The sequence below is a fragment of the Theropithecus gelada genome, chromosome 12 (assembly GCF_003255815.1).
Source record: "Theropithecus gelada isolate Dixy chromosome 12, Tgel_1.0, whole genome shotgun sequence".
Lineage (NCBI taxonomy): Eukaryota > Metazoa > Chordata > Mammalia > Primates > Cercopithecidae > Theropithecus > Theropithecus gelada.
Genome location: NC_037680.1, coordinates 59660534 through 59672903, shown reverse-complemented (window position 1 = coordinate 59672903; position 12370 = coordinate 59660534). Strand labels below are relative to the sequence as shown.

The window sequence follows — 12370 nt, the reverse complement described above, 5'->3', positions numbered from 1 at the left end:
GAACCCAGGATCAGACACACACCACAAAGCATTCTAGTGCATTTGTCCCGTTTCAACACAGTGAGGTAAGTTTGCGGTGATCTCACAGCATATAAACAAAACCCCCTTTTTCTCCTTTAGCTACCGTGACACTATTAATCACTACTGCAGCAGGGCAGGACACAGGCCCAGGCACCACAAAGCCCTCGTTTATGTGTCTCCCTGGAACCTGAGAATTTTGAAAGGTTAAGGATACCTTACTACATATATCCATCCCTCAACAGTACAGGATTAAGTACAGGGGTATTGGTCTTAAAACGTATCCTCACCAACTCCAGTTTTACGAACACACATACCCTGTCGTGCATAGTAGGCCTAGCCTAATCTGGTGAAGAATGGATCTGGGATGTAAAGCACATCCTGTGCCCTAGGATTAGATAACCCTCACCTAATCTTGGCTCCCTCTCTGGGCCTTTCAGCTGGCCCAGCCTCTCCTAGCCCGTGTACCACCATTTCCTGTTTAGACTAATTCTCAATCTTCCAGTAGGAGGCAATCAAGTCATGGGACAACCCAGTTAAAAACCTAGTCTCCCCTAAAACATGTTCAAGGCAGAGGGGGTTTCAAGAGGATACTATGGCAGAAAAGCCAGCTCTCATTGGCAGAAATGAGGTAGTTCAATAGTCTGTGCACTCCAAGTAATCGCTCTCCACAGTGGCAAAAACGAAAAGTAGTCCTGTGCGCAGACCTGGAGCTGCTGCTCTCTTATCACAGATTGCTCACGCACCTGAGAACACAGTGCAGGAAATGAGGACCTTAGACTAAAATATACAAAAATACAAAACCAGAATATTTATATTAAGGAAAAAAAAGTTAAAATGCACAAGATACACCATTTGCACACAGTTGACATCCTGGAGAAAGTGGGACCCAAGGTGCAGTATCCAAGAGAGCAAATAAAATCACATTGGCCTAGAATGGGGTGGGGGTAAGCATAGGAGGAGCAGGTCTGCAGTTGCTCCCCCAAACATCCTTTTTGCCATCATCACTATCCATTGCTTGGTACAGTTGCCAGCACCCTATCCCAAAAGTGGGTATGAGGATACAAGATGTGAAAAAAAAAACACTGCCTTACTCCTGAGCGATTTCCTTTCACAGAATGTAGTGGCTGGGCTCCGTGAATCTGGTCTCATCCTTAATCATTTCACTCTGGCATGGGAATTATTGCATATCCTTCTTCAAAAGGAAAACAACTTCCCTATCCAGGCCACTTTCAAAAGCTGGAAACTCTGGAGATGGAACCTCAGATAAAGCATGCAGGTTGTAGGGTGATTCCCACGTCCTGGTTGCCCCCAGAACTCCCACTTATATTTGGACAGAGCATGGTTGGAGCTCCTTTGACTCACCCTTTCCCCCAACAGAGGGAAGATAGGGTGACGGTGTGAACCCCAGTCTGAGACACATGGCAGTGCCAAGTAGCCCCAGTTCACCCTGTTCCCACTTTCTCCACTCTGCCTGCTCCTCAAAACTTCCTGATAGCAAAGAATAGCCCCCACCCATTGTGACTCAATTCTGTGCCTCCGGGAGCAGGGCAGGGCTGTGGATTTCTTCTTCCTCCCCAAAGTAGGTTGGCTTTCCCTGTGCGCTAGGGCCCTGCTGGGCCTTCAGCGGACATGAAGCTACCGTATGACTGATGCTCTGGTAGAAGTGGCACTTCTGGGGCTGGGGTGGCAGCTTGCATTCCTTGGCATGATGGTCTAGACCTCCACAGTTGCAGCACCTGACGTCTGATCTGCGCTTCTGCATGTTCTTCCCCTTTGGCCACCTCTCACTCCCAATACGGAACTCCCTACTAGGTCCGGTGACATGGATGGATTCCAGACCCGTGGCTGACTACTTAAAAGGTGAACTCCACTGCCTCACCCTCCTTCGAGCTCAGGAAGCCTTTCAAGTGCAGCTTACTCTGGTGCACAAAGACGTCCACTAGGGGTTTGAGCGCGACCCGGGCGCGGGCGGTCATGGACAGGAAGCAGAACCCCATGCGCACGCTGAACCACTTACAGATGCAGCAGCTGAGGCTCCTACGCCGCCCGCCCGGGCCGCATCTTCCCGCGCCTCCTCGGGTGCCTCTTCTGCCGCCTTGGAGCAGCCACCTATAAACTGCTGGTTAGACCCTGAGCCCATGGTCCTCGGCTAAGCCCGTGGCTCCGGGCCCCTGGTCAGGCAGCTACTGTCCCCAGAGAACTCCGAAGGCCAACATCTGAATTTACTAGAATCCTGATTGTTAAGTATATACTGTCAGGTACAAATTTGTTTACAGAGTTCATAGAACAATGCTGAATTTACCAGACTTAGTATTTTGCTGCAACTAGAAGCTCCAAGGGTTAAGAGGAGGCATGGTTGATCCAGTTAATATCAGATTTAAAAGTTAAGAATGTCCTATTTAGGAGACCCTTTCTTATACACCTATCACTCATTAATTTTCCCAAATAATTTTTGATTTATTAAATATTTTCTTACTTTTATACACAATTCCCAAAAAAATATACACAAAAGTCAAAAAATAAATTTTCTTGTCACAAACGGTTAAGTGTAGTATTAATCATATCTCATGTTACACAAAATCTGTGAATTTTGTTTGTTCCCTTTACAACTGAACGTACAGACAATTGATTAAGTCCTGTGGGCACCAAGTTGTGGTTAGTTTCTATTCTTCATTCCTAATCTTTTTACACCTTTAATTGTGTTATGTTTGTAAGATATGGGCTTTCATCACTTCTATCAGTGCCTTCAATTTTCCTCATCACTCTCCTACTCCTACTTTTCCAATCTTGTCCAGAAGTTTCAAAGGGGTTGTTTATATCCATGGCTTCTTTGGGGCTACCAGCTTTAAAGATCACATAGCCTGGATCTGTCAGGGTCCCCCCGCCCACCCCAACAGAGAATGACTACAAGTGAAGATAATGTGGGGAGGGTCCATGGAGAGAGTCAAACAATTATGAGAAAAAGACTCCATCCTAGTGTGATCATTTGAACCCCGGAATTCAGACAATTCTACGACCTACTCCTGGAATACTTGGATATATAGTACATAAAAAATCCCTTTTTTGCTTAAATCTTAACCTATTTTAAAATAAATAGATACAGAGAGCCACACAAAATACCACTCTTGAAATCACCTGCCAAGTCAAGAAATAAAGCTTTGCCAATTATCTCAGAAGCCCCTTGCATTAGTCTGTTTCACTCTGCTGATACACATCCGAGACTGGGTAATTTATAAAGAAAATTAGGTTTAATGCACTCACTGTTCCATGTGGCTGGGGGGGCCTCACAATCATGGCGGAAGGAGAAAGGCATGTCTTACATGGCAGCAGATGAGAGAGAATGAGAGCGAAGTGAAAGCGGAAACCTCTTATAAAACCATCAGGTCTCCTGAGGTTTATTCACTACCATGTGAAGAGTATGGAGGAAACCACCCCTATGATTCAATTATCTCCCACTGGGTCCCTCCCACAACACATGGGAATTATGGGAGCTACAATTCAAGATGAGATTTGGGTGGGGACACAGCCAAACCACATCACCCCTCTGTATGTCCTGTCTCTATCTCAAAAAAGGAATCACAATCTTGACTTTTATAGCAATAAATTCCTCATTTCTTTATAGTTTTGCCACCCAAATGTGCATCCCAAGCCACTATATTGTTGTCCGTTAAATTCTGTCATTTAAATCCCTTTCATCTATGTGTTCTACCCCCCGCTTTCTTTACATTTGATCTGTATTTGACCTGTCTGCTTTCCCAGTGAAGTTTGCCAATTACGTATTCATGACACCGCTCAGCATGTTCCTCTGTACTGTTTTCTGTCTTCTGTTTCCAATTTCCAGCAAATTGGCAGCTAGAATCAAAGGCTTGATCAGACTCAAGTTCAATGCCTTTAGCAAGACCATAGATGGTACGGGTCTTTAATCTAGTGAAATATAATGTCTAGTGGCCTCTTTCTATTGTGATACAAGCAGCTATTGTGGTTCACAGTCTCATGTTGTAAGCAGCCAATTTCTCCAAAGAAACCCTGCCTTCAAAACGACATATTTGGCATTAGGAATACACATTACTACTGAGCTGGTCATTGTTTCTAGAACTCATCTCAGTCTTTCCATATTCATGAGTTCATACTGACACTCTCAACTCAAATTCAAAGCTACAGAGTTTTTATTGTTGTCTTAACTCAATCTTTTCTCAAACTTCTCTTTTCTTGTCTCAGTTGTCTCTATTTCGCTTGAGTTGCTCTGACTCTATTCCAAGCCGTTTCATCTTAGAGTGGGGCACTGTCCTGGAAGAGAATCCTTGCAAGTCTGTTTCATTGGTGAATCTAGAAGCTAAACGATTCCACATCCTTCAGCACACACTGTCATTCCCTTGCACTCACCCAATACCGGATTGAACAAAACCCTCTTAGTATTCATTGCTGTTCTCAAATTGGTCTGCTCACTTTATGGTGAACTTCTGTGGGTATTTGGTTCTCCTGTTCTCCACCGATTCCTCTGCTTTCTCTTACATAGATGTTGACACTGTACAGGTCTTGGGTCAAGTGGTTTGTCTTCATGTACTGACTGTGTTTGATTTGTGGGGATAGCCTGTCTCCCGGCTTTGTAATAAACATTGTCAATAGGTTTTTAGTGTTACTATCTAGCTTTGTCTCCTTTTATGTAAGCATTTGGAGACACAACAACACCTTCACTGCTGCCATATTCCTGGGATCACTCAGACTATTTTAAGTAGGTTTTTGCCATTTTAAGTCAAGAGCATATTGACTAACACAGACCCAATCATTTATCTCATTAAAAGCTACCTTACATACACTAACGCCAAACCATTACATTAAAAGAAACTAGCATAATGATAACTTTAAATGCTTATAGTAAACATAGACTCTAAATGAATGGCTAAAAGTGAACAATATGCTTTGAAATAAACCTTTTTGTTAGCTAATTTTTTTATGGTCTTTAGTCCTTTAGTGGGTGCTCCTAACATTTTAAAGAAAAATGTCCAGCAGCAGATTTGCAAGTTTTCTTTAGCATAAGGCCCATGCCCTAGTTCTGTTAATCAATAGATTTGAGAACACAAATTCAAACCATGTTAAATTATTTCCCTACTACAACTGTTTACAGCAGTTATTTCATCTATTGATTAAACAAAAGAAATAAACTGAGAACTTACTCTACTGTGATCCCTAGAGTTAATGCTGCAGGTGAAACAACTTTATAACGAAGTATTCAGGAACAGAACCTCCTCAGACATGGTTCAAAATTGCCGACTTTATATTAAGTTATGGTAAGTTTTTAGTACAAAATATGAACTAATTTTGAAAATTATCAATGTTATTAATGAGGAAATCAGTAACACACTGGTTCTATTTTATTAAATAATAATTTAAAGTAACTTGAAATAAATCCAGTTATCCTAAAGTCAAGTGCTACTGCCTAGGCTTACCTTTTTTCATAAGGCCAAAAATGGCCACCACTGCTGTTTACAAACAAAAACAGCTTATATTGTGAAAGCTTATAAGCCTCTATCATCTTAAAATCAGTAATATTTAAATAATATTGTTGGGTGAAATTGAGAGAAAAGCCCTGCAGTTAACTCATAATCTCTGCTTTAATTTGTAAAGGAAGTTTCATGCTTATAGGAATTGCAACAATCATGAGATTATTATTCTCCATTAATATATTCTTCAGAGCTTCTCATAGGCTTTAGTTAAAAGGAGCTACACAGATGTAGGAAATGATCAAGATACTGCTTGGTCTCCATCACAACAAAATACTCCAAAGACCTCTCAAACGACCAAAGACCTCTCAAACGACACATGTCCCATTACATTATCCCTTGCACCCTTCCACGTTTATTTGCAGTGTTGAGACACTATATAGCTTCCTGTTAACTTTGCCCTTTTTGCTCAGGGCAAAGCCTCACCTTTTTTAAGATCTCTGCAGCAACTGCTGCAATAAACTGCTGCCTGCTGGGCCATCAAATCGAGATGCCTTGTGAAAAAGAAATGTTTTTTTCTTTTTCAGCTCTTCATTCACATTCCATTATGTGCCATACACAAGACAATTTTTATTTTTAGGCTTGCCCATTATATTAAAAGTAAAGGGCTAATGGTCTCGAGAAAGAACTGAAACAATAGGAACTTTGTAAGAGTGGCTTTTTCTAATTGTTGGTTATAAAAAAATGAAATATAAAACTCCTCTTTTAAGAAAAGTGCAGAAGGAAATGGGGCTTAATAGCAAGAAAATGATATTTTCAACACTTGACTTATTTTCTCCCATTTTAATGTATTGAATTATGTCAAAGACCTGGTAGAAAACTTTAAAAAATCATTTTCTGATGTTATTAAATGAAAATTAATTTCTGCCTATGCATTTGGAACTATGCTTCAACACAGTAAGAAGTCGGTAAATATTAGCTATTATTATTTATATTATTATGACTGACAAACTTAGTTGTATGTATTTCTTTGTTTTTGTGCCTCCAATCTCAGAAGCAGCAGCAATCCAATCAATTTTGTATTCCATATCATCTCACCAACTCAGGCCCTTGCATTCTCCCCCTTTTCTCTACTGGCTATCTCCTCTCTGCTGTAATCCTAATTAGTTCTAATTCCAAGCCCTACTCTTTATCTCCATTCTATCTACCACCCTACTTCTCATCTTCTTTTCAAGACCAAGCTGGCTGTAATTTCTCACCACCTATACACTCCACAGACCACCAAAATAAACAGTTGGTCAGAGAAAGAGGAACTAGCAGTGCCTGAGATGCAGTTGTGAAGTTGGATCACTTTCCAGCCAGATGGCAACTAGGACTCCCTCCCTAGTGTGAAGTGACTATTGAAGGCCTCTGGCACACTGCAGCATGGCAATTACCAAGAATTTCACCTGTGGTGACTTGGAATGGATGACAGGTTGAAGGGATGCAATGGCTTCTGTGATATCTTTGGCATTGTGAAGTATGATAGAAATAGTAATTATAAGGACTGGGGGATCTGTTTGGTTGTTGCTAAGTGTTATTGATGCACTGAAGAGAGAAAATAACAAGCTCCATTCAGCCAATTAGCCACTTAAGGCAAAATGTGAAAGTTAGAAGGCTCCCAGGGCAGTGTTTACAGACGCCTTCCTCTCTTACGACCACAAGACAGACCCTGCTAAAGACCAGGCCTCGATCCTCATTGTAAGAGTAGAGAAGTAAGAGTTGAGATAACCCTGAATTCACAGCCCCAACAAGTCTCCTACATTATCAGGGAAGGAGTGGAACTCCAAGGCTAGGGGTAGAGATATCCAGGTGGGTACACTCAAGAACATTGAACTCTCAGACTCTCTAGAACACTCTGGGCTTGCAGAGGCAGCCCACTCCCCCTTGTTAGACGATAGTAGACCCCACTGCATTGCCTAAAGACTAGGCAGAGGCCTCAACTTAGGCAGATGCTACTTAAGACAATATCAGCTCTCCTCAAGAACCATCCATTTTTTTCCTTCCAACCAAGATGAATAGCTAGAGTCACAGATCAGCATGGCTCTGGCCAAAGGAATAAAAGGGATTATTCACTGAAAGAGCTGAAGGATGTGGCTAATATGCAGCGGGAGAATCCAGAAAAGCAATTTCTAAGTGCAGCTTCTGGAGGACCCAACTTTAGACAAATATAAACATTCCTGCAGATCCCCCCTCAAATCAAGTGTGGGCATAATAACTAAGCATGTGAGAAGAGTCATTGAACTTGGAAATGGAATGATTCAAATCTAACCTTGACTTCCACTGTCGGTTTTGCTTTGTTTTTCTCTTTTGAGACAGAATCTGTGTCAGTCAGGCTGGAATGCAGTGACGCGATCTCAGCTCACTGCAACCTCCACCTCCCGGGTTCAAGCTATTCGCTTACCTCAGCCACCAGAGTAGCTGGGATTACAGGCATGTGCCATCACACCTGCCTAATTTTTTGTGTTTTTAGTTGAGATGAGGTTTTGCCCTGTTGGCAAGGTTAGTCTCAAACTCCTGGCCTCCTGTTATCTGCCCACCTTGGCCTCCCAAAGTTCTGGGATTACAGGCATGAGCCACCGCACCAGGCCCCTACTGTCTTTTTCGTTCTGTTAACAAGAAACAATTCGGCAAGTAGTACATACTTAATAAATGTTTGTTGAAAGAAATAAAGAATAAACATACATCATTTTAAATCATAAAATATTCCCCAAATCAGTCATTAAGGCAATACCTACTTTTTATACATCCATATTTTCATGTTTAATTATAAGCAGACTAAATATCCTAATTAATGAAAACTAAGAAGGACAGATGCGTCAGGCTCTTCTGGCTGCAAGCTTGGTAGGCAGAAAATCACTCGGGCTACCTCAAGAAAGACGGATTTGTCAAGAAACACAGGGACGCAGAGGAAATCAGAATCACACGGAAACCCTGCTTAGCGTTCAACTGAGCCTCACAGAGGGGGAAACGCAGCGGTAAACTGAAATGCTCTGATACATTTCCAGGCCTGAATTATCTTACTGCCCCCTCAGCAGCAAGAGGTGGGTGAACATATGCCATGATGACTCAGTCCTCTCTGCCCCTGCTTCTGCTACTCTCCCAACTGACCAACTTCCTCTACATTTATAGCATCTGCTTATTCATAACTTTATCTCCTACCTCAGGTCCCTCTCGCCGTGTCTGTTTTTACTTCTGCTCCCACAGCCAAATGTCAACTTTCCATATATATCTCACATCCAAATACTTAACAAAGTAGAATGTTGTTGGTCAGAAAAAACGCCGTCTTCGAGCAGCCTTTTGTACTCGGCACCTTAATGCTGATTGGATAGTTCTGTGACAGATGACCCTTGCCTGATTAGCCACGGGAAAGAAGACAGCTGCTTGATTGGTGGTTGAAAACTGATGAGTGCATGGACGCCCCTGGATGCAAAAGGGCCTAAGAAAAGCAGCACCTGGCTGGGAAGCTGACCCCCCCCCCCGCCACCCCCGCCCCCCACAGCAATAACCCCAGGCCAGGAGATGAGAAAATGAGTTTTCAGTGTATAGTTGATCGTCTCTGCCCTTTTGTTTTAGCTTGTTTGTGTTGCTGTCTGTTCATTAATTTGTTCATTTGTTTTTAAGTGAAGAAGATTGAGAGCAGGGGAGCTCCCAGAACAGAGTTTAAGTAAATTGAAGGAAGTTTCTATCTGGAACTAATAAGGATTATGGAGATTCCATGAAGATGAATTGTCAGGGCAAAGCAAAATAATTAGGAAAAGACTAGACTAAAATTGGCAGGAGTTTTTGCATCGAACCTTGGTTTTGTCTTCAACTAGCTATATGTTTTGGGGGCATGCTGGGGGGTAGGTACCTATCAGAATAATTGGTAGTTTAGCAAACAAGCCAGGTGCTTACTCACCCTTCCTCCCCACTCACTCCCATTGCCACTGTAACATGGTTGCCATGCCAGAATTCTTCCAGAAGATAGGGAGGCTGTTATTGGAAAAACGCTTCAGAAGTGATTTAGATAAACCCACTACCACTCCACCATCCTGGTTTACAGTCATTGGACTAGTTGATATCTCAGATAATGCTTTGATTCTTTTATAACTTACGAGTTTAAGAAGTAATGAAAAATTTAAAACTCTTTGGAAGATAATCATGAGACTATACAGGCCAGGGACGGTGACCCATGCCTGTAATCCTCGCATTCTGGGAGGCCATGGTGGGTGGATCACCTGAGGTCAGGGGTTCGAGACCAGCCTGGCCAATATGGCAGAACCCATCTCTACTAAAAATACAAAAATTAGCCAGGCACGATGGTGGGTGCCTATAATCCCAGCTACCTGGGAGACTGAGGCAGGAGAATCACTTGAACCCAGGGGACAGAGGTTGCAGTGAGCTGAGATTGCACCACTACACTTCAGCCTGGGCAAAAGAGCAAAACTCTTTTTTAAAAAAATCTGTAATACAAATTATAAACATAATTTTATAATAGTAAGAAGTTTAGAAACCATCTGAATGTCTATCATAACAATATAGCTGGATCTCTATGATACATTAAATGAGGGAAAAAATAAACACTATAATACTTATGCAAATATTTTTTAAATATGCAAAACAATATTTTAGAGTTCCAACAGTTTCTATATATGTATCTAAATATATTAACAAAGCCTGGAAGGATCTCTGAGGAGTGGAAAGCAGGAAACAAAGATGGGGAAGTGGCCCGAAGGAACTCTATTCTCTGTAGATCAGAGCTTTATGTTTTTAAAAAGGAGAATGTATTCATCTGGTGTATGTATAATTTAGTTAATTTGTAAGGGAAACAGATTAAAATAAGTTATTTGGAGGCTCCTGCCTGACTGGCACACCCGAGCTTCTCAGAGGATATGTCACATCCACAGCCCCTGCTGAAAGTTTTCATTCACTATTCCACCCATACTTAGTGAGTACCTGCCACGTCCCAGGCTTTGTTCAGTCTAAGCAGTGGGGGTGCTGCTGTGAGCAACTGCTTGGTGTTCTTCCCCATACTTGCTTCTTCTGCTCACTCATCATTCTGCCTCTCCTACTCCATAACTTTGAGTGGCATGTGGCTTTGGTTTGCCATAGAACCAGCTCCCACTCTAACACTTTGAAGACAGTGTCATGTAGTGGCTAGGAGCACAGGCTCCAGAGTCAAACTGACTGGGTTCCACTACCAGCCCTACTATATCTTTTGTCAACTTGTATAAGCTATTTTACTTTTCAGTCATGCCTCCATTTCTTTATTTGTAAAAATGGAATCACACTGATCCATATCATATAGTTGTGACAATTAATGCATTAAAGCATGAAAAAAGCCTAGGACAAGAGCTGACACACAGTAAGCTCTTGACAAATATTAAATGTTATTATTAGTATTTTCAGAACCAGTCACAAATAACCAATGTCCCAGGTCAATTTTTTTAGAGAAAATCCAATCAGTTCAGTTCAATTGAGGGCTTTCATTTCTCCTTGTCATGTTGTTCACGTATGGCCACAAGATTATCCCTGACCATAACCTCAAGACTTTATATGATCCAGCTTTGGCTGGTGTGATGGTTAATACTGACTGTCAACTTGATTGGATTGAAGGATGCAAAGTATTGATCCTGGGTGTGTCTGTGAGGGTGTTGCCAAAGGAGATTCACAGTTGAGTCAGTGAACCAGGAAAGGCAGACACACCCTTAATCTGGGTGGGTACCATCTAATCAACTGCCAACACAGCCAGAATATAAAGCAGAAAAACGTGAAAAGGCTAGACTGGCTTAGCCTCCCAGCCTACATCTTTCTCCTGTGGTGGATGCTTCCTGCCCTCGAACTTTGGACTCCAAGTTCTTCAGCTTTGGGATTCAGACTGGCTTCCTTGCTCCTCAGTCTGCATATGGCCTATTGTGGGACCTTGTGATCATATGAATTAATACTACTTAATAAACTCATAAATATATAATATAACATATATATATATATACACACACACACATCCTATTAGTTCTGTCCCTCTAAAGAATCCTGACTAATATAGCTGGCCCCACCTGACCTCCTCAAGTTCACCTGGGACCATTTGTTAAAAGTAAGTTACGAAAGAAAAAGAGAAAGAATATAGCCTTCTGACATTCATTATAAAACCTGACTATTGTTCCCGTATTTTGTATTCATGAATTTCTCTTTTTTAAATAATCCCTTTTTTCTTGAGCCATTTGAGTGGGTTCCTGTTCCTTGCAACCAAAGCACCTAGAATAGAACAATTCCTTCAAGTAAATGGGTCATACACAAAATATCCTCATACTCATTGCTATGTGTGAGTGTTGTACAAGTGACCTATTATATAGGAATGATGCTCAAGAGAAGTAAAAGCAGAAAGCCAGGTCTTTTTTGTGGTTCAAGAAGAGAAAAGATGCTCTGGGTGGTAACAGCAGAGTGTTATTCAGATGCAAAATCCAGGCAGCCTTTGTGTGAGAATCTGTTTTATTACCTTTTTCAGTTCTATTCTCTATTCATTAAATTGAACCCTGAAGGAACTTGAATTTTGCAATATTTCATTAGTTACAATGCTAACCTGAAAGTAAAAACTATATTTTGTTTTAAAGTATTCTATAATTCTAATTTCTCAGAAATGTAAACTGTGTTTCTTTGCAGTCTGAGAAAATGAAATTTTTATCTGTTTTCTAGGATGATAGGAATGATGTGAGCATCCTCTACCTGTTCACACTGACACATAACCTGTTCCGTGGCAGCTCTGCCCATACTGAAGAAATAAAAGCACTTCTCCCTGGACTCAGCAATTGGCAGCTGCTTTGCCTCAAGGACAAAGTCTATGTCTTTTTTAACTCAATCAACTCAGCACCACGCCAGTGCCCTGCACC

General features: G+C 41.6%; 1 pseudogene; it reads right to left on the bottom strand.

Annotated features, from left to right (window-relative positions):
- Positions 1-1543: 1543 nt before the first annotated feature.
- On the bottom strand, positions 1544-2161 carry LOC112635780 (annotated as a pseudogene).
- Between the last annotated feature and the right edge of the window lie 10209 nt (positions 2162-12370).